The sequence below is a fragment of the Gymnogyps californianus genome, chromosome 3 (genome assembly GCF_018139145.2).
Source record: "Gymnogyps californianus isolate 813 chromosome 3, ASM1813914v2, whole genome shotgun sequence".
In the NCBI taxonomy this organism is placed as follows: domain Eukaryota; kingdom Metazoa; phylum Chordata; class Aves; order Accipitriformes; family Cathartidae; genus Gymnogyps; species Gymnogyps californianus.
In genome coordinates this window covers 19,669,705-19,697,087 of record NC_059473.1, presented here as the reverse complement: position 1 = coordinate 19,697,087, position 27,383 = coordinate 19,669,705, and the positions used below count along the sequence as shown (strand labels likewise).

General features: G+C 43.8%; 1 protein-coding gene and 1 long non-coding RNA gene across 2 annotated transcripts in view; one reads left to right on the top strand and one right to left on the bottom strand.

Annotated features, from left to right (window-relative positions):
- The window catches only part of EPHX1 (epoxide hydrolase 1), a 330,376-nt gene extending 314,974 nt beyond the window's left edge, over positions 1–15,402 (top strand). The window contains exon 10 of the transcript XR_007766311.1: positions 15,393–15,402. The gene's annotated coding sequence lies outside the window, so the exon portion shown is untranslated. The remainder of the gene's footprint in view (positions 1–15,392) is intronic.
- Positions 15,403–16,327: 925 nt separating this feature from the next.
- On the bottom strand, positions 16,328–18,611 carry LOC127015065 (uncharacterized). The gene is made up of 3 exons (XR_007766268.1): positions 18,281–18,611; positions 18,090–18,180; positions 16,328–17,797 (listed from the first exon to the last, which is right to left on the bottom strand). It is a non-coding gene; the product is annotated as an uncharacterized LOC127015065 (long non-coding RNA).
- Between the last annotated feature and the right edge of the window lie 8,772 nt (positions 18,612–27,383).

Below are 27,383 nucleotides of genomic sequence, written 5' to 3'. Positions count from 1 at the left end.
TAAAGCTTTAGGGGAAAAGAAAGAAAGAATTTACAAAACATGTATGCTACATTAACCAAGAAAGAAATTCCTCATGCTCTATCCAGTGCAAGTTCCAGCTGAGCACTCATATTTTATGGGACTAAAAAAAGCAATTTGAAGAGATGCTGTCTTACAAGTAAAGACCAGATCCAAGGTTCTATAGGGGATGGAGGGAAAGGAAGAAAAAAGGCTGCTGTTCATGAACTTAAAGCCAGAAATAAACCAGACTCACTAAAGCTCATACTGGATGTGATATGACGCACTTGCTACATAGTCACGCGCTGAAATTGTGTGTCGGAGCTTTTGGAGAAAAGGATGCGCTCACAGTGCTGTGACTGTGGCCAGCTGGCGCGTAGCTGCTCCTGCTGCCCTCCCAGAGGTCCCGCCATGAGGACCAGGTGCAGTGCATGGCTTGCGTGCAGGACTGGGAGGAGGAATGGCTCTGACGAAGCAGGGAGCCTTGCTGGAGACGAATTTCTGCTAAAAAGCAGGCTAAATTTGTAGAGACATCGTGTTTCTAACAGTGATGGGTTAACCTTAATAGGGCAGATGAATAGCATGTATTTCAAAGTAAGAAACCCTAACAATTCAAGAAGGAAGTTAGAAAGCTAACAAGTGAGTTTGCTGAGCAGTAACAGAAGGGGTTTGGGAGCCAGGGACCAACAACTCCCATCTCCCCCTGCGCAAAGGCTGAGCTCAAGTGTCATAGGCACATCCCTCTTCCACACCATGAAGATAAGCCTGGCCTAGCAGCCATGTCTGCTCATTTTAAGGGTTCTTGAAATATTTCCACTCCTTGTGTTGCTCCCAGCAAATCCAATACACTCTTATCTGGTAAATGTTCTCACATTAGTTGAAATGACATATTGATCACCAGTTAAACGTAATGATACTTGTTGCTGCTAGCTGAATACAACAGCTACCCAACCTGGGCGCTGCAGGAACAGAAACAACCCCTGCTCCTGCCTCAAGAACTGCTTCTCCAGATTTAATATACAGAAATACAAAGAACTAAATATTAAAGCTCAAGAGATTAATTCAGTGGTGTTACACTGAAACTGTACAGCAGGCAAAAATCAATTCTGCCTTTCCAGTCCTGACTTGTTGCACAGTGACTCTGCACACACTCTCTCCCTCCACGACTGTCCCTTGAATGCTCCAGCAGGATAACAGCCTCTCCTTACCTGGTCATATCCCAGCCACGTGGCACTGGTGCCAGTAATTTAACACTCCCATTGCTGCTACGTAGATGCAAAACTTTATAAACGTGTTTGGGCTGACCAGCTCCCTTAGCTCCCTTAGTCAAGATTACAGGAACATCTATGGTGTTTTGGGGCCGAATAAAACTCTCCCTAGTTCAGTTTGGGGCTGTGGTCCCCGTGCTTCACATGGCTGCTGACAGAGCCCAAGAGTGGTGTCCCACCATTGCATGTGTTTTAGGGGACAGATGGACCAGCTTTCTCGACCACCTAAAATAACAGACATACAACATGCACATACACATGTTAAGCATCACCCATTGTTTCCCCTCAGCTGGGACCTGTTTTGTCCATATTGCCTAATTCCTTCTCCCTAAAATTACCCACCCTTTACAAGCCCATCCCGCATGCTGCAGGCTACCAGGCCCCAGTGCAGTCTGGCAATGTGCAGCACCAGCAGAGCTCTGGTCCTGCCACCCTTTAAGACTCCAGCACTGTCTCTCTCTGCGCACCTAGGAGAGCTGCCTGAGGGTCAGGATTTTTATTTTGCTTGCTGAACAGCATATTGCACCCTCGCAAGGGAGTTTCATTAGTTAATTGAAAGAAACTTGATGATTAGAGAAGATTCCATTAATAAATTAATATGTTCCATCAAGGGATCTCAAAACATTTCTATCAACATAAACTTCATTTCACATCAGCTGACTGGGCAAGGCAAAAATCAGTAGGATCTCTCTTGAAGAGAGGAAAACTGAAGCCAAGAGCCCACTGCATGCCAGCAGCAGAAGTCAGGAACCCCCGACTCTCAGTCCCTTGCTCCAACTTCTGGCTGAGCTTCCTTCTGGTGACAAATCAATTGCATATGTGCTATATGAGATGACAACGTTATATAAGTACGAAGTAGTAGGATTATGGGTGTGGGGGAGAAAGATCTGGGGAGAGGGGACATTTTGCATCAATCACTCCCTCCCCCACAGCCACCCACCGACTGCAGGGATTTTTCAAAGCACTAAAGATTATATAGTTTGGTACATTTTAATCAGTTTCTTACCCCGTAGTATTATGGTAGAAACATTGCTTTAAAAAAAATAGACACACAGCAGTTAGGGGCTGTGTAACATGCAAAAGAGCTACACGTATGTGACAGCATGTGCACTTCAGACACCATGGAAGAGACCGTAGCTACCACCTGATGCCTCATTTCACCCCACTGGACAATAACTGTGTCAAGTACTAGGACTGCAATTAAAAAGTGACAGCAATTTGAGTGCAAAGTAGAGCAGAGAAGCCTGGGAAAGGGCTGTGGCAATGGGAGATGAGATACTGAGATACACATTTTGCCAGTGGAAGCGAGGAAAACCAAATTCTGTTCAAGAAGGAAGAAACTGTGTTAGAAGCGGGCTAGAGGAATGATGCTTTGATCCTAGTTTGGCACTCTAGAAAAATCCTTGGTGCTAGAAGTCAAAGTTGTGAGCTAGATCTTCCTCAAAAGAACAGTGAAGATCTCTGTCCCTGTCCTCATTTTTCTCTCAAACCTTCAAACATTTGTTTTCCTGTCCTGGCCCACAGACATGGAGAGAAGGGAAGGTGCTGAGGCAGCTCTCTGGGCCAGAAGTGTCAGAGGAGGAAGGGAACAGCACCCTGGGACTACTGTCATCGCGGTGGCTACGGCCAGTCTGGCACAAAGTGGTAGCCTTTGGGCTACTGCTCATCTCTGCTTATGTTAGGGTTGTGCCTGAAGGCCTCATCCCTAGAGGGGAGAACACGCATAGTGTAGAAGAGGGCAAACAAATGCCAAAATGAGAGAAGGAATTCTGGTCTGCTGCATGCTGTAGTAATCCCTTCTGGGCCATAAATCTATCATCTCTATTTTTAACAAACTGCCTGAATCTGACAGTCATGAAATACAATATCATCTGGACTAGCTGCTGAACCACAAAAATGTGTTTTATTTCTCTCGTTCATTGAACAACCATAAGAATAAAAGAAATACCCTAACGGGCATCCAGACCCTCCATCCTGTCTCAGATCACCTGAGCCTGGCCACTTTCTGCAGCCTACTCCCTGCTTAGTCTGTCAGGCTGCACAGCTGTTGCTTAGGGATGCTACAGGTTATAAATCTGCAGAAGCTCACTCCCCGCTGTCTAGAGAGGTACACATTATTTCTCTACGAAACCCACCCCCTACAAGCTTCATCAAGTGCACCTTAGCTCTAGTACTGTGCGATCTGGTGAATAACAGCTCTGTGTTCATTTTACCCCCTGCCTCCACCCTGGCCTACCGGGAATGCTCATACGGTGCCCAGGGAGGGCTTCCACAAGCTGGAGGACACACTCCCTAAACGGCAGCCAGGGTCAATGCTGCAGGGCCAGATAAGTGTTGTGAAGATGGATGGCTGTGGGCAGGGCAAGCCAAGCACTTTCAGGGTGGTCCAGGACCCACCATGGAAAAGACTGCTGGGGAAAGATGATTTGGAGGACACGTGCTTGGTGTAAGGTCCTCCATGTGGATTCGTCCCACCTAGGACATTCACCTGAGGTATTTATGGTGAAGACTAATATCACTAGGCTCCTCATCTTGTCAGTAGAAAGGCTCAGCCTACCCTCGAGAGCAATTTTGTCCATGTGAGATCACCTCAGGGTGCCTCACAATTCTGCTTGCTCACCCGAGCTGCTGTAGCATGGCTGGTTTATGCCTATATCCTCTGTGGGCAGTGGTGTGGGTGAGAAAGGAGGGATCTCACCCTAACAAATTGATTTTTCTGCTAGTTTTTCCTCCAGCCTTCCCTGGTTAAGAAGGAAGTAGCCAGAGAGGGCTTAGATAGCTACACTGTTAAATCCTATTGATTTACTCCTGCTTTATGCTAGTGTGAGTCAAGCAAAGCAGAAAGTTTGTCTCGTGGAAGCTAATCTTGAGTACCTATTTCTGTTACTTTATAAATTTTAAAGGTTTGGGTTTTTTCAGGGCAGTGCTTATTCTTGTGAAAAATCATTACCTGTCATACATGTTCTGCACTGTGACAGCACTGTGCAGCTGTAAGGAAGCAAGCACAACATCAAGGGAAGCCCTTTCACAGGCTGCAGGTGAAAGAGAGAAAAGCATGGGATAAATATGGATTTAGCACCATTCCTCCAGTGACACTGATGGGGACATCCTCCCATCCTGTGATATAGCTGCTCCTGCACAGCTTCTCACCCCCCTCCCTCCATTTGGGCACAGCAGCCTCAGCTCTTGAGGGACATGCAAAGTCTTCATCACTGCTGACCAGCAAGCCAAGCACATGGACAGCAACACAAGGTACCCCAGGCCCTGCCCATGTCCCCAGGAGCCAGAACCAGATTTGTGTAACTCTGCCTGCTCTCACGCTGCAGGCTGACTGCAAACTGCAAATCCTGCAAACTCAGCTTCGGACCTGCAGCAAGCACCAACCCTTTGCCGGGGGCTGGCCCCAACAGAAGCCCAACAAGAGACTGAGCTGCCAGCACCCCATCCCCTGTGCCAAATACGCTGCGAGGGGAGGAAGCAGTCTCAGTGACAGGCTTAGCCCATCTGCTCCTAGCACTTTGGTGCTGCAAAATTAGGAAAACATCCTCGCAGCTCCTGCCAACAGCACATAGCAAAGGGGGGATAGCGAGGGATTGAATGCAGGCACATAGGCTCCAGGCCCGCTAACCGCAGAGGGGAGGCTTCCTGACCCACCGGAAGAGAAAAGGAGTCAGCCAAGGAGGGTCTGGAGTGGCATCCAGAGTGCACGCATGCACTCTGGCATCAAAAAGTCTTCCCAGGTTCCTCTGCCAACACAAACACCAGTGCAAGAGTGAAGCACAGACTTCAGGACTCTGTGTGGCAGGGCTTCTGGCACGAGAGCGGCTGGTGAGCACTGGGCCAGAGCAGCTGGCTGAAGGGAGTGGGTGCTGCGAGCCAGCGGGCTGGCCCCAGCGCACACCTGTTGTGCAAAGAGACACAGGGATACAGAGGAGCTTCTCTCCATGTCATTCCCAGACATATCTCTGTGTTGTTAATGGGCCAGGAAACCTCTCCCAAACACCACTCAGCAGCTCTCTCGAGGAGCAACACGCTGCTGGCTCCTGGCACAGGTAACCAGTGACCACCCAGCCGTGCACATGCTGGAGGCGGTGAGAGAAGCAAAGGTCCAAGTGCCCTGTTTCTCTCAGAAGCAGAAAAGTGAACATAAAAACGATGCAGACAAGCCTCTCAGCCCATGTTAAGCTGGAGTGAGAAGCCAGGGCAGCGAGGAGGCAGCAATCCTGGGCAAGAGAGTGGCCCCTGGGGCAGCTCCCTGCTGTCATCCCTGGGGTTGGACACAGGTCACAGGCCCTGATCCCATGGTCGAGGCACCCACAGGCTGCCACTGGCACAGAAATGCATACGACAAAACACTGTCCCTCTTCAGCAGCTGCTCAGTGCTTTGTGCCACATATTAGTGCTGTGGTCTTGCCAGTCCAGAAACTCAACTCCTCTCTCAGCCATCACAGTGCAGCAAAGCTCAGCACTCCTTCCAGCAGCTCAGCGCTTCTGCCTTTACCCCCCCCATCTCATCTGCTCCCCCACCCTGCAAGTGATTGAGCTGTTATTAATGGACATTGAAAATCCACCAAGAAAATCTCCTGGCCCAGATTTTGCCTGCCCTTTTGCTGAATAACTCTGAAAAGTCTTCTGAGAAACCTGCAGCTGTTGGAATGCACATCTTGCACAGCAAGATGAAATCTGGCTTTTTTGAGCAATTGCTTGCTTTTAGTAAATGGAAGGCTAATCTAGAAAATGCTTGACTACTAGGCACACCCTTCCTTAGCATATTGGTTTACACTGCACAGAAAGCTGGTTTGATAATTCAGTTAATATCAAGTGCATGAGATCTTGCAGCCTCTGTACAGCTGCCAGCAAATGGGCAAAAGGAAGTCTAATTTATCCATCTGTTATAGGTAGCATGAAGGGGAAAGTCGCCTTCACTATAAGACAGAGGAGGCTGCAAGTGAGACATCTAGAAAATGACACTTCTGTCCAGGTTGCAAGACCTTTTGTGTTTGGGCTGGTAGAAAAATGTCCAAAGACATTAGTAACTTGGAAAAGGACACTTAAAGGTTGAACAAAACTTGAGATACCAGGAATAGCCTAAAAAAATCTTGCACCTTAAAACAAATTCTGATTAGAACTGGCTGAAAGTTGACATGAAGCCTAACGTGTCGGGGCTCTCAGATGCCCATGGCTCACCACCACTCCTACAGTAATCAATCTCTTCTTGATAAGAGGCCAAGGATAGGCCACGGGGTGTCACCTCTTCTGTTCCAAACTATCTACTGGATCAGAAGTAAGCCCTGGAGTACTTTCAATTGCACTGCTTGCCCTCTGTGCTCAGTTGTATCAGCAGGCCTTGCTTCCTTGCCTTGTCTGCACTTGGCTTTTATTTTCTTTCCCCTCCCAGACTGGCGGGAGTCTAGGCACAAACAAGCCCCCGGGGCCACAGAGTTTATAATACAGAACTGTTCTGCTCCTGGCAAAAACCAGCAGCATGGAAAGCAGCTGTAGGATGGTCTGGTTTTAGGCTATATTGATTAAGCTGCAATCTCTGCAGGATGGGGAAAAGTTAGTTCAGTGAATACACCTGAATTTGCATCTGAAGCCCTCCTGGCAGGCTCTAATGGGGGCAAGGTTCGAGCACTTCAGGGGAAAATGTGAACGGTGTTACCCTCACCCTCTGCAGGAGAGCAGCATCATTTCAGCTTCCTGCCCAGATAATGGGCACCTAGGGCTGCCCGCTCAGCCCCAGCCAGCCTAGCCCCAGCCCCATCCTTCAGGCCCAGCAGCACCTCCAATGCTTGCTACCTAGCAGCTGTGGCTACCTCCTCAAAGCAATCACATCCACTTGCTCTGGTCCATGTGCCTGTCCACTGCCTCAGATCCATTCAGGTATCCATCTGAATCTCATAAGGAAGAGTCCAGGTGACTTAACAGATTTTGTAATTATAAAAGGCCATTACAAAACAAAAAAACCACCACACCACAAACCAAAAAAACCCCAAACCAACAAACAAAACACTCAAATGCCTTTCCTTTCTCTTTCTCCTTTTGTTTTTTTTTTAGGGTTCCTTACAGGGCAGCCTCAAGCTGAAGCTTTGTCAATGTGGCTATTTCCCTTCATTAGCTGACAAAACGCCCCAAACTTCACTGTACCTGAAAAGGCCTGCCCTAGTAAGTTATTTTCCACCACTTGTCAGCAGACAGTGACAAATATTCCTTCCTCACAGGGCTCCTCTCCACCCCTCATGGCTGCCAGCTGCTCTTTTTCCTGGATGGACACCGAACTTGCCCACTTGGGCATTGCTGCTTGCAGGTGGGAGAGGAGTTGATTGATTCCCATCAGGGCTGGAACAGCCTCAGGGAAGTGGGCTCCTGCCCTTACCTCTTCCCTCCCTCTCACCCCTACTGAGACCCGCTCTCTTTGGCAGTGGCATGAAGAGCATAACATTTAACCTGAGCCCAAGGGGATGCAGTGAGCAAGAGGAAAACAGGGCCAGAACTGCCTTTGCTGGGGCCTGGGGCTCTGGGGCTCAAAGGTGGCATCACTGGAAAAGCTGGAGAACTGCTACTTGAAGGGTTTCTGGACACAGGGATTTTACACTAATGCTGTAATCAAGGTTAGCGTACCCTAATCTATCAGGAGGGAAAGAAAAAGCCCTTTCCGAGGCTTTGATTTCTCCCCCCTCCACCCTTGCACTCCCCAGGAGAATCAGTATTTGTGGTTTGTTGTAGCTTCTCCCACAGGCCCCGACTTCCTTTGCAGTGAGCTAGGAAGGTATTCCTGGCTCCATGCACGTGGAGACGGTCATTTGCGCTGAGCGAAGAGATATTTGCTGTCTCTGATGGATTACTCCCCCAGAGACAGCAGTAATAGCACTCTTTCCTAATTGTTAAAGCAGCCATCACAATACCAGCTGGCTTTCCAAGGCCCAAGTCAGCCATGCAGCTCTGCTCCCTACACCCTCTGCAAATGACTGAGCAAAGAAAACAGTTTCATGTGGTTGGTCTCCAGAGACTGACAAAACTGCATCTTCGTGCCATCACACAGCAGGAGGGAGCTGGAAGTTATAAACATGTAGGTGGTTTCTACCCATGAGCAAGAGAGAATGGGAAATGCCAGTCTGCCCCTGGAGTGATTAATCCTGCAACTTAACCAGCATTTGCTTCATCCTAAACAGGAATGAGTTTTCTTTAATTAACATTGATTTCCACTAAAGCTGCTGGCCCAGATTAAATCTGAGAACTCATTCTCCAGCTCCCTTGTCTCTGTGGAAAGGACCAGGTGCCACTTTTGTGCCACTCTGACAGACTGAAGAGGCCTCATGCTCTGCAAAGGGCTGACACATCCCTCCTCGAGGAGGCTGGCACATGGACAAAGGGCTGCACTAATAGTTTCTGCGCTGAATTTTAGGTGCTCAGCCGACCCGAGTCTTTCTGAGAACTTGACAGCAACTACTAAAATCTTCCCAGGCAGCTGAGCTTTGAGAATCACAAAACTGGCAGGCCTTTCAGTCTGGATTCCGTTTAGTGTTTTTAGTGCCCTCTCACACCACTGATGCAGGTGCGACAACATACAGCTGCGTCAGGTGAAGTGCTTTCATCTAGGCTTCTTTGGGCCCAAATCCTGTAACTGCTGTTGGGTCACAGGAGCTATACCAGGAGTGGCCATAAAAAAGAGAAATCAATCAGAAGTGAATAGAGATGCAGAGAAATTGAGAGGATGGAAGGGTGTGCATGGGAAAAAAAAGGCAGGAGGAAATGCAATAGGTAAAGAAAGACCCACATTCAGTTAGCAGGCACACTCCTAGTGAATTAAATGGGAATGAATCTGGGCCATTGCATATCTTGACCTGTGATCTTGCAAAAGAGAAAGAGAATGAAGTTTGAATCGCAAAAAAACCCCAAATAAAACACACTAAAACAGCATTTGGTCATACTTTGACACTTGATGGAATACTTCCTTTTGAATTATCAAAACAAGAGCACAGAGCAGCAAGAAATAATCACAAAATGAAATGAGACTGAAGATTAAACCAGTGTGATTGAGAGGCAATACTAACAGCTGGCCAAGTCAAATGGCAATAGAACAAGTACCCCAGCTAACAGTAAGAGAGCTTAGCCAAATGCTGCAAGTGGAAGACTTATCAGTGCAGAACATCTTGTTTTATTAGAAATAGGGTCTTTACAAAGTATGAGAAAAAGAAAGCACAAGCTTTGCTTCTGACATTTTTTTTTTTTCCTCTTTTAAGTGTAACAGAAAAATTGTCTCTGGCAATGCATGTGGAAAAATGAAACAATCAGTAACACATGCAGGAGAAGAATAATGAAAAAAGACTAGAAGGCACTGTGCACACAGTGTCTTATTGCTGAGGAAATGAGCACGGTTTATAATGATGTGTCCTGACTATTTCCCCTTTGTAAGGCCATATGTTCAGTGGCCTCCAACTTGGAAAAATTTTCCATGGAGCAGATTTAAGATTTCCATGTCAAATGCCTACCTCTGGGTCAATTTATGGTTCGGACAATGAAGTAAGGTATCTGAATAAGGGGGTTGGATTATGCTGTGGGCATAAACTCCTCTAAATGAGATGCATAGAAAATAACCAACCACACAAGAGGAGCCTGAGGAAGAAGAGGCCAGCCATGTGAGACTTCACTCAGCTCCAGCGTTTCTTATGGAGTGAAAGAGCAGAGAGCATCACTTTGAATACAGCCACGACATTAATTACTGCTGCTGTTACATTGCTGTCTCTCTCTGATCTGCCTCTCTGTCTTAGCTACCGTAAAAGTCTCACCTCTCCGACTGTCAGCTCTCTGCAGCATATTTGTGCAGTGCCTCAGACAATAGGGCTTGACCTGCTTGACTTCGGAGCGCTATCACAAAATAAGTGTTTAAAAATAATGGTAGCTATTATGCTGAAGGCTTTTTTCAGCTAACCCCCAAGCAGACAGAGGCTTAGTTATGATCCTACAGTTGTACTGTGCATGTGTGAAGCAGCTGTCTGACTGCACATCTTTATTTACAGGGTCTGTAGGTTCATCTTTTTGTTGGGGGGTAATCATTCACTTCCTGATTTTCTTAACATTTGAGTTGGAGTTTTAGATGTCTTACCTTCCAAAAGACTGGGGAGGCAGAAGTCCCTGCTGCACAGTGGCAGACTCCATCTTTGCTTTAGCATGTGTATCAGCATCATGGTTCATGAGGATGAATATCTTTAAGGCAGTAAATTAACCTGAGATGTTTCTGGCCTTCTGTTTAGCTGAAGTATATCTAACAAACTAATATCTGAGTAGAGAAGCATTGAATTCAACACAGAAGGAAATCAGCAGGAATGAAGGTGAAAAAGCCTTTGTATTTCTTGCAAAATAATGGAAACCCTAACACAATAAAAAAACCCCAAATCAATCTTTCCTTCAGCAGCCTGTTGCTGTGGTGGATTTTCTGTCACTTTCTACTGATAAACATCATAGATTATGTTCCAGTGTAATACAGAGAATAATAAAGGCCTTTCAAATGCTTTGTGTAATTAGGGGAGATGAGAGAAAGGGAAGTTATATTTTGATATCTGTCTCAGGCAATTGTCTGTCACCGATTAACTTAGTCTCTGCACTCTTGTGACCTTTAATTCCCTTATCCTCACAACTTCTCTGTGAGGGCAGACAGTGTTGCTGTCCCCATTCCAAGGGCCCCCAAGGAACCACAGTGCAGGGAGTCAAGGGGCTCTGCACTGCAGCAGCTGAGCTGTGTGCCCCGTCCCTCTGCAGGGAGATCCTGCCCCTATGATGGGGTCAGTGCCAGTGACTGCATTTGGCCTGGCAGCCCTAGCACACCCTCACGGCACTGGTGCCCTGCTGCATGGGGCCAAAAGCTGGTGAGGGAGGTACCCGTGGTCCCTGCTGCCAACCCTGCCACCAAGGCTGGCATTTGCAGAAGTGGGGCTGGAGAGGCAGGCTTTGCAACATGTTGCCTTAAGAAGCTCCAGTTCCTGTGGCCAGAGCTGGTCTCTCCCACCCCAGCCCCCATCAGCATCTCAGTGACCCTAGCAGGCTCTGCCCATCACTCTTGAGTCAGCAGGAGACAACAGGCTAAGTACTTCTGTGGCTATGGGCCCAAGCAGCCTGGCTCAGGGTGACACAGTGAATCAGTGGCAGAGCAGGGACTTGAACACTGGTCTCCCAAAGGCGAGGCAAGTGTGCTTGTGAATGCCTGGTTAGCCCTCTCTTTGCATTTTGCTGTCTGATCCCCACCAGGTTAAACTCATGGCAAAGTAGTACTCAGAACTACAAAAAAAATCCGCTCATCACTGTAAAGAAAGAAAACATCAAGATCCATTCTGCATTCTTCTGCAATAGTTCAGTGCTCAACCTGCTCCTGTCCAAGTCAGCGTAAGTCAATGAATTTACACTGGCTTGCTTAATCAAGACAGGCCCGAGGTCACGGTCAGATGTAAATCCAAAGACAGAGTTTCAGGCCTGCTTCAGTTCATTTGAGCTGGCTGATCTATTTCAGTGTTTTAGAAAGAGGTGGTCCTCTTGGTGCCAGTAGGAAAGGAAATAGCTGCAAAACATTTCCTCCCTTTATGTAAATAAGCTGCAGCTGCAGCAGCTGATGGAAGCAGCATGATTGCAACTCTATTTTATTTCAGTACATGTAATACAAGTCCCTGTTGGTTACTCAGAGTATATATAATGCTATATGCACTTGGCAGACTAAGAGGAGAATCTATGATTATTAGTCCCTAGATATATGCTTAGTTTAGTGTTAAGTCATTTGCTCAAATATATTACCTGGGTATTTGCTTGAATGAAGATGTGAATTAGTTTGGCTTCATTCATTCTCCATTCACTTATCGGTGTTCTAGAAAATGAAATTCTTGGTATGTGTTTGCACAGATACAATACATTTTAAATTAACTCATCCAAGTGAATCCAGACCCAGGACAAATACCTAAATTCCATGATCAATCAAAATGGAACAGAATTACCCTTGGATCACCATGTCCCATCAACTCTGCCCCCTCCAAAGTTCAAACAGAGAGCTGACAAACCACCTGGAGATCAAGAATCATACTAGAAGAATAGTCATACAATTTAAAAAAAAAAAAAAAATTCTTTACCATTCTTTACTCCCTCCATGATTTTCCTCAAGAGGACTACTTATTCAATTTGTGGAAAAGAAAGCAAGAATTGCCAGTTAAACTAGTAATCTTAAACTGAGCAGTCAACTTATTAATGATATAATTCATATCAGAACTATTTTCCACAGTATACAAGAAAAAAAATGGTAGGCTTATGTAGAAGGCAAGATTTGCCTTAATAAGAAACCAACTATATAGCTACACCAAACTACATACTGAAATCTTTCCTGATTTGTACAGCTTTCACTTATATTTTCCAGAAGTTAATAACTCCCTCTGGAGATATATGTTACAATTGCATTCAAGTGCAGTTTCCATTTTTTATTTTAGTTACATTAAAAATTAAAAAAAAAAAAAAAGTAAATGAATGCCTCATTTCACTTGCCCACAGAGCACCTATGAGGTGGGTGAATATTTCTGTACTTATATGCTGTGAGGGCTCCTTTTTCTTTTCCCAGCTTGTCATTATGCTGATTCAAGAGGCTCAGACTCACTTTGCCAAAGCACCCCATAGGTCTCAGAAGACAAAAAGCTGCGGTGACTGCTGCTTCAAGCTGTCGGTCTATCAGCAAGATAACCCAAGTCCCATTCCCAGTCATGCATGATAGTTATTTAATTAAGCTCTCCCCTTCCCTCAAGAATTACCCAGCTCATTCAGGAAAGGCTATTTTGCTTGTGGTAACCACACACAAATAATCTCAGTTTCCACAGCACCATTTCTCCCCTACCCCCAGGAAAAGGTCAGGGTAGGAAATATAACAAGAAAACTATTCCCAGCATGTTCCAGCTGCTGGGTCACTGAGCTCCATAGCCCATGCTAACTGACTTCTCCTGTGATAAATAATTGTTTGGAGATATCACTGCAACAATGATCTACACTTAAGGCATAGCTTGCTGCAGAGATTATTTATTCTTTGAGAATCACCTTCTTATTATTGCAATTAAATTGTTCCTACCCTACAAACACAGTGGTAGTTGAAGACTTTCTGCTAGCATTTCTGTAGGCAATCTCAGCGTAACAAAAGGACATTCATTTAAGAGCTATATGTTTCCATCAAAGACTTTAATCTCCTGAAAATGGATTTCCAGAGCATTTTTCCAGCACAGCTCTCTTTAACCAGAGGGTTGCTAAGGGAATTAAAAGACCTTTACAGGTAAGGTAGTAGTTATTCACAGGACCTAACAATCGCTTCTGTTACAGCAAAGTGTTTGCAAATTTGAGTCAAATAAAGTATTTTTGATTAGAGAAAGAAATTAAGAAAAAAAATTTCAAATGCAAAATAAATTAAAAAAAAAAGTCCCAAGGGGACTTAGCACAGCTGGGACCTGAAATCACAGCCTATCTCACAACTGGCCACAGCTCAGAGGTGAACCTGCTCCATTCCTTTCCCAGCCCTTCCCCAGCTCTGCTCTACCACTTGCCTGTTGCCACTGTAAACCAGATCACAAAGCTGAGCCAGTGAAAAGACCCCGTGGAGCTGGGGTCTCTGCCAGCTTTGCTACCTGAGTTTAATTTCTCTGTGGCCAGATAAATGCCAGAGCTGGTATAAGGAAAGCCACAGGACCACATAGGGGCTGGGGGAAGAAGACCACCCCCTTCCCTAGCTGGCAGCTGTTAAAGCAATGTCTGATGAGAAACTGCACCCTGAAGTGCCACTCACATGTTCCCACCCTTCCCTCTCAGCGAGGGCCCTATTCAAATACCTTAGCCAGGAATTGGGCTCAGGTGACTCCAAGCACCTTCCCAGCTGAAAAAGCCAGCTGCTTGTACAGGTCTTTAACAATGTTCTTTTAAGTCCATCTCCCCAAGTGCCTTATTTGCACAGCCCTAATAATGAAATTACGCTCTTGTACCTGATGACAACCTTTTTTTTTTTTGGTAAGATTAAGAGGCTACTTGTGCATGGATATTCCCTAATATGATGACGGCCAGATTCTAGTGTCTGAAAGAAATAATGCAGCAGCTCTACAGAAAGCTCTTTGGCAGGAGCAGCCAACCTACCCCATCTACCTGCCAGACTTCTCATCCAGCCACCAGAGATACGTCACTTATTTCAGGGACGTGTTCACAGGCAGGGAACAACTGTAGCCTACCACGGGGTTACACTGCAAGGTGATGCTGTAATGGGCAAGTAGCTGGAGTCTGCAGCAATGTGCAAACAGGATCCCAGAGCTGTCTGGCTCCTTCTCTTCTCAGGGAAGGAGAATTTCCCAGCAATGTCTGTGTCTGCACAGCCTCTGTGGTGGTCATGGGATGTGGCTGGGGTGTGTAAGAGCCACAGTTCAACTGCTTGTGTGCAGCCTGAGTCTTCCTGCGGAGCTGCTCTGCTAGGGACTTTTCTATCTGTTTTCCCCACTTGGGGAATAGGAGTAATAAAGGAGTCCTAACCTTTTCCAGATGCACAAAGGTCACCAAGACTCCAGGGTCACAGCCTCTCCTCTGCTGCTTTCTAAATGTATGATCTCTTCCTTGGAAGTCTGACGTAGCTCTTTAAAACAGAGAAATAGATGCTACACTTCTGTATCACAGGAATGTTGGTTATTTAGCTTAACTAATGTGTATGAGGTGCTTTGAGACTAGGTGTGATATATGTATAAGTCTGATTATTTTAATAGACTTTTACATAGTACTAACATTGCTAGTTACTAACATTATTTTTCCTAGGCTATTTTCAGCAGCATTTTCACTATGTAACCTGGATTTATTCTCCCTTTGCCTATTTAAATTGTACCCACTGAAAAGGCTGAGGGCTCAATAAGAAATTTGAATATTACTAGTGTATTTTATCTGAGGTGGCAGGTTTGACATCCATTAATTAGTGCAGTGCTTTGTATTACAGTCTACTAGTGAGGGCTGTGATCTTGTCAGATCTCATAAACTAAACAAGGTTGATCCTTGGATGGAAACCTTAGAAGAACACCCACGTGCTACATGAAGCAATATTTCACCTTCTGAATCATCCCTCTTACCCCTGAGTCATTTCTATAGCAGGAGTTCAGCTAGGTGTTTGGGGTACTTTCTTGATAAGTTATTATAGTTACTATAGTTACTACAGTTATTACCATTCATGATATGGTAATATGTTCAGAGGGGGTCCTTACTATCTGTGGTCATTAAAGAACTCAGAATTCTTACACCACAAGAACAAAACTATGTATATAGGTATTTTGCACAGGTAGCAAGCTGTACTTTATCTTAGGAAATCCTGCCAGCAATTTCATTTGGATTCAGTATTTTTGTCCTTTTGTCTGCCTGGAACAATGACAAACTGCTACAGGTTTTATTTCTCCCAGACACTTGTGAATAATTGTTGTTACGAGAGAACCCAATGCTGATCATCCAGCAGACTCCTGCAGTTTCTAGAGAATGTGGAGCTGCAGGTGCTTGATATACCTCTGAATTTCGCCCCAAAGGATTTTGAGTTTTGGACACAGCTAAGCACTACTCACGTAACACTCTGAGCACCTTCTCCTCCCCCAAGTGCATTAAGATCAGGAGAATGGGCTCTCAGAAATACACACTTGCATACCTAAATGGGTGCTGATGCCTGCGGTGCTTGGGCACTCTGCACATGCTCCTGGCATTTCCTGGGTTTGAAGGCCCAGTGCATTCTGAGAGTAAGCCGAGTCCTTGGGACCCTGCTATAATCACAGAGGTGGGCTTGAGCTGCCAAATTTCAACATGTGCAATTTCATGTCTGGATCTCAAAACCCCCCACGCAACACCCATTTGTACTGGGAATCCAGATTTAAGGATCATCTTTATTTCTCCACTTTACTAGTTTAAAGAGTCCTAGTTCCCTTTTTTGCTTTGGAAAGAGTAATGCATAATTTGGCCACAAATATTACTTGTTATTGCTTTAGAAAGACAAATGGTAGCCTTCTCTTCTTAAGTGTCTCTGTAAGCCATAAGAGACACGTTCTCCTCAGTCCATTCAATGCTTTGATGGGAAGAATTACATTTTTTCCTGTACAGAGCCATTTATAATTTATTTTTAATTTGTATGTATGGCACAGTTTTGTCTAGGGAGCCTGCTACTGCAGCTCTTGTAATTTAATATTTCAGGAAGATTAGGGTAAAAAATGGTTTGGAGAAACTCTATGACAGCTTCATTACTTAGTTATCTTTCTAACCATGAAAGTTAACCCAGGCATCTTGCTTCCCCCCATAGATACAATGGCTTTTTTTTGGTTTGTTTCTGATTCTATCGGGGATCTTTCCTCAGTGACAGCTACTTGACCTATTTCAAGTGTGAGAGTGTATCAGCACAGATATAAAATGTAAGATATTTCCGCAGGAAAAATTGTTGATCAAAAACACGCCTGCAATAGTGACTGCTTATTTATCATACTTTCCCTGAAGAGCCTCAAAGTGTTATCAGTGGAAAGCCTGAGAAAGCTGTGTTTTCAAAAACTTGTGAGACTGAGAAAACATAATTGCTTCGTTATATAAGAATGGTTTGTTGCAGCTTCTGTTAGCTTGCTGTCTAACAGAGACGATGGTTGTGGTTTAGCTTCTCAGCTCAGCTTTGGCACTATAAATTGTTCACCAAGATTTTTTTTATCGCCTTTTGTACTCACCTGACATGAATGGTGTCATCAGATGAATACTTGATATCACACTAAAGCAGCTTAAAAAGTTACCGTGCCTGAACCAGAGATCCCCATTGCACTGCAACAAACACAGTGATCAGCTGCATTCACACATATACTCTGTTCCAACATGACATAAAGTAAGTACAGGTAAGTCACTTTCAGCAGGTCACTACAGAAATTAGGAGTGTATGATGAACAGTTACTGCTAGAAGAAGCTGGGAGCAGGGACAGTAACTTTCCATCCACCTGATCACATCCAAACGATGCCCCTTTCAGCAAAACGGGGCATTGGGACTGGCACAAAGGAAGTCAGGATTGTTTAGGTATAGCTCACAGGTTTGTGCCAAAATTAGGTCCACACTTAAGCTGTTTGGAACAAGGAATTCTTACTAGCCTCTATCCTGTGTATGTACTTAGTACGAGGCGCCCCAATCTTAGTAGTTCCCTAGAGATGAACAGAATAATAATAATGTTGTGACTTTTAAAGATCTGTTGGTCCCAAGCTGAGAAAAAGACATTGCCAGCTCACAGCCCCTCTCCATGAGTCTGGAATATGAAATAACGATGATGGCTCACCATCTGTTCAGCAACTGATATGAAAAGGCTGGAGGATCTCAGTCCAGTTCTTAGCAGATGTCTATCGATAGCATTTGTATCGATCAGGGGTGTACGCACCTGTGTGCAGTCAGCTGTATGGAGAAGGCAAGATTTAACACAGGGACTGCCTTCACATTGCTTTTGCACACATACATCTGTAAGTCCCTCCTTGGAGTGGCAACTTCAAATTGCCTATATGCCCGTGTCCTGCTGATACAACAAAGAGCATTGTAGTAATTTGGATCAAACATGAGCCACATAGCAGATTGTTCTAGGGCCCCCACTGATATGCATTACACCCCTTTAATTATGCCCATGACAAGGCACTAACATGGAAAGCTCGGTAATAAATTATTCCCATTCTAACGACCTATTAACACCACAGCTGAGAATTTTTCTGCTGGATGCATTCTCCCACTCCAGTTACGTGTTCCTTTGCTCTATCGGTAAGCTGTACCAACTTTTCAATTTCACTTTAAAAAGACAAACAACATTGCACCTGCAAGTCTAGTTCTTTTAGGGGTCTGCATTCAGAGCTTCACCAGTCTGCCAACTGTACAGCAAATTGTTGTTAAATCGCCTCAGTGTTTCTATGGAAACAGAAAAATGGCTGTTAATTTTAAAATACACAACAGGATATGCCTTCCGGATGAGTTACTTGATATTTGATTGGGCATTTGCTTTTCTCACCTGCACTACAAGGTTTTGATTGCCTCTAATCTTGCTGGATGTAGTGACCTGAATCAAGCTGGCTCGGACCTCCTGCGTAGACCTTATGCAGTCAAGGGCTTTACAGGAAAACTGTACTGGGAGGTTTACTCATAAACACACAGATACTTTTCCCTGGACTAATTTTACAGGCAGTTGAGATTCCCAGCTTTGGTCTTCCAGCCTTGGGGAGATCAGCAGTCCTGTGCGGAGGCTCCTGGGGGACCTGCTCCTGTTCTTGCTGGAAATACTGTGAAGGCAGCTAGCCTTGTGCTCCCTTGTCACACATTACAGCTGGCCTGGAGGTGTGTGCAGCAAAGGAGAAATCATCCATCTTTGCCTGATGAGAGAATAAGAAACAGAGGACAGCCAAGAGGTGGTGAGGGAAGAATGGGAGAAAGTTGGCAATGTATCCTGCATCTGAACAGAGGGGCAGCTCGTATTTGACCAGGAAGAGATACTTGTAAACTGTGGGAAGTGACAAGATGGAGAACGGATGGGAACCGCTGCTGTCCTTGAGCTACACAGACTAGCTGGCGAATCCAAACAGCTTTTCTCCTTTGAGCACTCCATGGGCATCATGAACAACAGACACATCTCAGAATCTACAAAGCCACCCTTGCATGCCAAATACCTTTTTCTTCCCCTCGAATACCAAATAGGACTCTGTTAGTCTTAGAAAATGCACTGAGACAGTAAGACTGGAAGTTCCTGAGTCACTGGTAACTGAAGGCTGGAGACGTATTCTGAGGAAGAATCACTATTGATTTTCCTTGTTCTTATATTCACCCCTAGGCATCCTTTCTTGGCCACTGCCCAGGAACAGGATGCTGAGCCAGACGGACCTTTACTCTGAGCAAGTATGGCCTTTCTGATGTTCCTGTGTAAAGTATGACAAACTAGCAGTAACAAAAAGCAGTAGAACTTTTTAATTTACTGCTGACAAAAATCTCCATTATCTCAATCCTTAAAATTCCTGATACGTACTTCCGTTTTTGTAATGAAAACAACAATACTCATTAAAAGCAAAAATACTCAGAAGCATGCTATTTACTAGCTCCTTGATCAGCTATTGCTTCTAAATTTTCTAATTTTCTTCTAGTTTTTCAGATTAAAACCACAAGAAAAGGTATAACTGGTATTGCAATGAGGAGTCACTCGAAGAGCAATTCCTACCAACCTCTCTGTGAAGAGTTTGGAGAGCAGCCTGGAATGGCTGCTTTCCTTGGATTATACAGGCTTATTGGGAACACAGATAGCTTGTCTTCCTCTGAGCGCTCCATGAGGGTATCAAACCACAAACATGCATGTTTACCATTGTGGTTGCACACAGTACCTGATAGGGAAATAGCCTCACTGACTGCTGTCTAATCTATCTGTCGAGTGGTGTTCCTTTAATAAATGTGATGTTTGCAATGCAATTCCCATGTGGCTTGAATTGAACTCACCATTTCTCTACTGTCTATCCTGAAGCATTACATAGTATTGCTATAATCAAACAGGTGTCCAGAGTGAAATGATCTCTATGCGCTACTCACTGACTTCATCTGGGTGCTTTCAGATTTAATTAATTAATATTCCTAGAGCACATTTTAATCTTTGAGTGAAAAGCCTTATAGCACCCAAATGGAAATGTGTTTGCTATGTTAACCTGTCTGACAGTGGTGTGAAATGGGAATACTGATTTGAAAGGACAAGTAAGAGTAAATTGTCTCAAGGAACAGGCCAAGCAGAGAAATGATGTGACAGGGCACAAAAAGCCAATAGCATGACTCTGAGTGATTAATTTGGCCTACTCATTGATGTCAACAAAATTTTGTTGTCATTAGTAAGGAAATGAAGGTTGATTTTCATGGTCTAGGATTCCTGAAGCCCTCAGTAAACAATCTGTTGAACATTATTGGTAGACTTTTTTTGTAGAACAGTCCTGTATAATTAAAAGCTGCCAGTTGAAGATTGTTAGTTTTAACCTTTATGGCATCTTTTGAAAGAGTTTTGTGGATTTTTAAATTACTTTTTTTGAGGCAAAACATCCAAAATTACATCCTCATTGTTCCTTTGAAAGAAAATAACTAATGGCAGGTACCTGACAAGGACAACTACCCAAGTCCAGAAGAGACTAAAAATTACCCGCTTGGAAGGGTGACGGTTCATAGCACAGAACAATACAAGGTAAACAGCAGAATGTCCATCTTAAGGAATAATTAAAATATTCCCTCCCTCCCCTCTCTGGGTTCATTCATTTCATAAGCAGGTGGGACAACTTTGTTATAAGTTAAGTACTAAAACTTAAGTACAAGCACACTTGATACAAGCAAACACAAAGGCTGTGAGTGACTGAACCTGCACTGGTGGCTGTGTGTCAGTGAGAACAAATGGATCGTCCTGTGTTTACACTGAGGACATGGAGGGAAGGAAGTTTGATTTGAAATTTACAGCAGTGATTGAGTGTCAAAATCTTGGGGTTGGGGCTCAGCTCCATCCAATGCACCAGTTTCTCTGTCCTTTCAGCTGAAATTGCACACTGAATCACATTTCTTGCAGTAAATGATTCAATAGCTGCTGGTCCCTTGGCCTTAGATCAACTGGCTGAGTAAGCTGTTGGAGCTGTGTGCTGGGATTGCTCAGAGAATACCTTCTCTGAGGGATAAATGACAATTTGTGTGTCTTTGTGTATATAGATCCTTTAAGTAGAACTGGTTGCATGGCCTGCAATTAAGATGTCTCCTTTACTTTTGATGTCTTATAACTTGGACACATTTCAGTGACATGGGCCGATCTTTCCTATGTTGGCTGAATTTGAATTAGTTTTGAAGGTTCATCCAAAATGGAAAGATATTAAAGAAAAATATATTTAGTCCGAATTAACAGACCTTTCTTTTGCTGCTGAAAAGTTGTTGTACATCCCTGTCACAGGGCTGTCACCTCTAATAAAGAAGATAGCTGAAATACTGGATTCACTGCAGTAAAAGCAAAATCATCATTAGCTCCAAAGGGGATAGCATTTCATTGTACAAGTAAAATGTACTGTTTTGTGGTAGTGCAGTTTTGTTTTCCTTAACAAAGAAATGGGTACTAAATTACTTGAATTCAGCTCTACTCTTTTCACCTAAACACATATACTCCTTGACCATTCTCCTCAGGACTGTTCAGTAGAGTTCATTGCTTTCTAGGTGAAAACCAAAACATAAAGCTTTAAACAGGGTTGGGGTTTTAGGGGGCTTTTGTAAAAATACTTTTCATAAAAGCTTTTTTTTTTCTACTCCAAAATTAAAGCTAACAGTGACCATTTTTAAAATGAAACTCCAGCTGATAACGTTAAAAATGGACCATTGTCACAGATATTTTCAAAATCATTTTGGATAACATGAAAATGTCACAAGGCTGTTTTAATTTTGAAGCTGTTCAAGTTCTTCTTTGCTTTAAAAACACTGTCCATTTTTTAAGTTTTATTCAGCTTGTGCGTAAGGTCCGTCCGTCCCCCCCCCCCCCCCCCGCAGAAAGCTATGTTGTTTCCCAAGTCTACCCAGATGAAGTTCTGAGCAGAGATTCCCCTTCCCTTAGGAGGGCAAACCTGATTCTGCAGAAGCCAACATAATCCCCTCCGCATTACTGCTAACTGTACTTTAAAGTTCTTGTAAAAATGCATTCTGCTAGTGACGCAGTCACGTTAGGAACAGTTTTGGGTCATGCCAAGTACTGCTAGAGAGAGAAATTATCTTGTAAAATCTCTTAACAGACAATCACAAACCACTATTTTTAAAAAATGTTATTATTGCTCTTGGTTTTGGGGACTAAGCCAAATAATGTTTAAAAAGCAGATGGGTCTCAGCTTGGTCCTTTTAATGTAAGTTGGATGTACTGTGTTGAGCAAATGCCTAATAACTCTGTGGGTGTTTGCTTAGAAATGCCATTTAGATTAAACACTGCTTCAGTGTCTGTACTTTAAAGGGTCAAGTGGTAGTGTTGAATTTGAAAGAGAATGAAATTCAAATGCTTGTGTTGGTCATTTAGAAAAGGCAAAACTTTTAAAATCTCCTTTTAAAGAAGAGTAAGACTACAGCAGCAAATAAAACTCAGGAACATGGCAGTGACAGCATAGCTTGTGCACTGATGTATACGAAGAGATGATACCTGATGTGCAAAGAACTGCTCACATTTCTGAGTCACGTTAGATGAGATCTGTTGGCTCCCAAGGTATTTCTAAGCTGGACGCAAGGCCAAGGTGAAGAGCATTTGCTGTGCTGTTGAAGAAATATGCCCTTGAACTGTTGCACTGTGAAGTTCACTTTGTGACATTAGATTAAACTGTCCTAGAGTTGGTTCCTGGATGGAAACTTCATATTTGGATTCAGCTTTTAGGCATGCATAATCATGATCCAGAGTTCTGATTCAATCTCTGACCTAATTTAGCACGACACCGGGCAAAAGCCTTGAATTGTTTCAGACCATTCAAATGCGAAAAACAAACCCCTGGCAACGATGGAGCTTTGCTCAGAGTCAGGAGTGGGTCAATATACAGAAGTCTGCAACAAGGACACCTTTGTGTTCCTTACAGTGAATCTCCTTTTCACTGTCCAGGTATTTCTGGCAGAGTATGCATTCCAGAACTGGACCTTATATGTGTTGAATATAAGTGAAAGGCTATTTTCCATCTCGATACAAGTATCAGCTGCAAGTCAGTTTTCATACTCTCTTAGATCAACCTCGCTGAGAGACTCAGTTATGATGCTGTAATTCCTCTTTGCTCTTGACAATGCTGTGGAAAACACTGGCCTTACCTTCTCAACACCACCTGAGCAACACAATAAACATGGGATGTTTTGACAAGCATCTCGTCTGAACTCTTTGGAAACAGTTTGCTGGGAACACCTTAAAAAGCAAGTCAGAAATCTGAGTTTATAGAAGGGATTCTTACTCAGTTTATCTGTTCTACTGTTTTTGTAAATCTTATCTTTACTAATGAAACAGCAAGCACGGAGGAATGAGCTGGATTCTGTCTTGTCTCTGGCACTACCGGTAGAACTGTCAGCTCAGCGCTATTTGTAGATTTTCTCTTGCTTGGGTGATGTGAGAGACAGAACATGTTTCTCAGGAAGGGGATGAATCTGTGGGTCCAATTCTCGGCTGTAATACATACTCAGGGATTTCAAAGTGAGCATTACGGCACAGCCATGCTCCAAAAGTCATGGTGAGCTTCCATACTCCTCCTACTCAATGTTTTTCAGATTAAGCCCTCAATTTTTCAAGCTTAAAAAACAAATGTCAGGACTATGGAGTCAAATTTTTTGCTAATGTAGTTTGAAGTAGTATCAATTTATATAAAAATACAGGACATGAATCTCTTTTTAAGAGACCTGTCAATTTTTCTCGATCTTATTTTCTTTTTGGCTTCTTACAGAGTTATTTTTAGTTAGCATTGAAACCAATTTTCCTGCTTTCTGGAGGAAAAGCCAGCCTGGTGTAGGGCCCTCAGGATCACACCTAGCACCTTTCAGTACGGGGATCAAACTGGCTGCTTTTTAAAACTCGTTACTTATTTTAATAAAGGAGTGTATAAAGTCCTAGTAGGTCTGCCAATTGACTTCATGCTTTCAGAATTTTTTCACAAATACAGTTTTTACTTCCTTCACTTTTACCAGCTTTTTCCAGTACCTCCTTTGACACCTCAGTTTCTTACCGCAGGTAAGTACCACTAATGCTAACTGAGATTAAGAGATATCCCCCAAAGCTTTTCTTCTGAAGGTTCATACACATAGATCCTTTCTCTCCTTTTCAGTACATTCATTTTCCTTAATTTCTCCTTTTACTGCCTGATGGGCTAGTGGCACCAGCTCTGTGTTGGCTAGCTCTCACTGTCTTGATTCACAGCACAGTCAGACATGGCAGCAACTGAACAGATATTACAGTGGCTTACACTGTAAGGAGAACTACAGAGAACTTATCACCTGTAGCTGTTATGCAGGCCAATATATGTAGGAACACACCATGAAGTTAACAGTTCATTTGCTAGGGACAGTCTAAGTTAGAGGTGTACAATAATCAGGCATCTTCACAATTCAGTGTGCCCTCAGTTACATCTAGAATCAGTGGTAGCTGCAGATATGCTGTACCTATATAATACTCCCTCCCAAGAGAAATCAGATATGGGACACAGTGTATCAGATCATCTGCTGTCACCCTTGCTGCAAGCAATGAAGAATTTTCCCTTACAATATAATACCAATCATCTTAAAAGTATCTATTTCAGGCGTATTTTGGAAGGGGAGTGGAGGCAGATACACCTTCTGCAGTTCTAAGTAAATGTCAACATGTTGAACAGGAAATTTGTGATGTGAGGTACGTCGAAGTGCTCAGAGCTAGATCTGGATTAGTTTTGGAAGAGAATTTAGGGTCTGTGTTTGCAGAGAAGCTGAGGCCCAACTGTACCAGCCAGTGCCGAGACAGCCAGTCTAGAACTACAGCTCTGATTTCAAGATCTAGTTTTGACTTATGGAATACATCATTCCCAACGGCATTACCAGCCGCAAAGACAAGGTTTAAAATAAAAATGAGAATCTTTTTCTTTTCTCTGTTTTATGTGCTAATGTAGCATTAGAAGAAAAGGAAAGTTATGAAGGTAAGGAAGAAATAATACTTCCATTCTGAAGGCACTTCAATTCAGCATCGACCTGGCGGCTATGAAAAAGAGGCTCTTTGGAAGCTACACAGTTATGCTGCTTCCATGCCATTACCACTTATAATGTTTCACAATGGCTTTAACACAATGCCTCTCCAGGTACAAAGAAGCAAATGGCACAGTTCCAGAGAAAAGAACGCACTGATATTTTTTCAGTAGGAGGATGAAAGTTAAGCAGAACATTTTAACTTGTGTCCCATCCTTTCTTCACCTCTCCTTTCTCCTCTTCTTTCCCATTACAATTGAGACTTATGTATTTTATATACAAAAAAAGCTATTTACATGAAGGAAAAAACACAGTCTACCTGCTAGATAGCAAACATAAACCATATTTCAGAAAAGCAATAATGCGGGAAGTGACTTAACATGCGTGATTCAGTCTGTGTTCTAACATACATATTGGCATTACCAAAGTCACTGCTACAGCGGATGTAGTTAGCACAGAGGATCACATACTTGGCTGCAACACACAGCTTCCAGGTACCTTGTTGTGTACTAAACTTTCCAGGCCCAAGAAATATATGGGGAGAGACCCTTAGAAACTAACTGAGCAAGAGGTTGTAATGAAGAGGAAAGACTTAGGGCTTAGGCATCTGAGTGGCTGATGCACCAAAGCTCAGCATCTGCCTCTGGTCTTGCAGGAATGGTCTTCCACCGCACCGTGATATAGCAACAGGATAGCGTGAAGAGGAGGTCTTAGTCAGGGCTTACACTACTGTTCTGCAGACAAGGCACAGGTGAGCCAGGCAATGTTTCCGGGGTCAGGTAAAGACAGCAGGTGAGCTGCCTGGCTCAGATATTGATTAATATCTACCCATGTCGAAAGCCCCGGTGGGGATCATTAACCAGAAGGGATACAAATGATGCCCAAGCTTGCACACATGCATTTCTTTCTGAAAGCCTGAGACACTTATTTCTCACTGGCATCCCATTGCTACTAAAAGAATAACCTATTCGTTGATGGTTGTGTATCAAGTAAGCCATCTTTCGTCATTTCTCTCCCAGTGTGATATGGTCCATGCTCTTACTGACTCTTCCTCCCCTCATTTCCCCATCTCCTCTGTGCTAAACCTTTTCTGCTCTTCTTCATCTGACAAAGGGGACTGCACACACCCAGCAAGCAGTGCCATACCCATTGGGCCTGCTGTTGCTAAGAGACTAAGCGAAGAGAGGGAGAGAGACCCTGCCCACACAATTTCCCCTACGGATCCCAATATTCCTCCTATTGCCACTCTCCATTCCTACTGAGATACCGTTGATGCAACCTTGGTATCAACAGATCCGTAGCATTGTTATGGGATGTTTTCTCCCCCTGACCTGCACTACCAAGAAAGTTCTGAAATACAAAAAGCACTATAGTAGACAGCATGTCATTAGGGAATTAGCATTGATAGCAGATGCAAACTACTCTTTTGTGAGACACCACTAAGGCCAGAGCAGGTAGGAGATCTTGCCACAGACTAGAAGGCACATTTAGACCCAGAGTGAGGTTCACAAAAGTGTCCTTGGAAAGCCAAGCTAAAAGTGGGCCATTAGAGGTCCCAACAACTGGCAGAGTACTGGACTGGATGGATTCCTGCTCTACTGCAGGAAGTCTCTCCAAATCTAAATAATTATGATTTTATTTCAGTGTTCAGATGGCTTACCCTTTCTGTTCAGAAAGCAGGGGAGTTCACTCTGACAATATTTCTGCCAGAAGTCTTTCTCATGCCTATAGAAAGGATAGCAAGCTCCAAATGATAACAAATCTATTGACATGGGAAAATATGGGGGAAATTTTTAAAACTCTCCTGAAGTATTGTCATGTTGCTAGGCTGACAGTTATCAAATCGCTTCTGTCCCTGACAGTAGTGACAGACTTTTGCAGAATCATAATAGCTCACAACTGTGAAGCCTGTTTGCTGCCTATATCTTTCAGGCACACAGCCTGCAACTTGCTAGATTTTTAGTTCTCCATTAAATTGGGGTCAGTGATGAATATGCATGGAGAGAGTTCGACCATCATACCAGGATCATGCAATATGTGAGTGGGTAATGTCGTGATACCTTTGTATGTGCACAGAAATAGCTAGGTTGGAAAGCTTTCCTGCTGAACAGAAGGCATGTGGACAATAGATTATGGAGACAGAGAGAAGACTATCTCAAAAAAGATTAAAGGTTAGGAACTGGCCAGCAAAGAGCTCCAGGACTATGAATTCATTTTAGAGAACGAGTGGAGCCTGGGGTACAGCAGCAAACAACTTCAGAAGTACCCTTGAGAATTTTGCTGATTAACAAAAGGGAGCAAAGAGATTTGGGACCTGCTAGTTGGAACCTGGAATTTCTGTTCTGTCTTGGCAAGTTTAACTTTCCGTTCATAAGCAAGACAGACAGACATCAAATAGGTCACCCTAAGACAGGCACAAC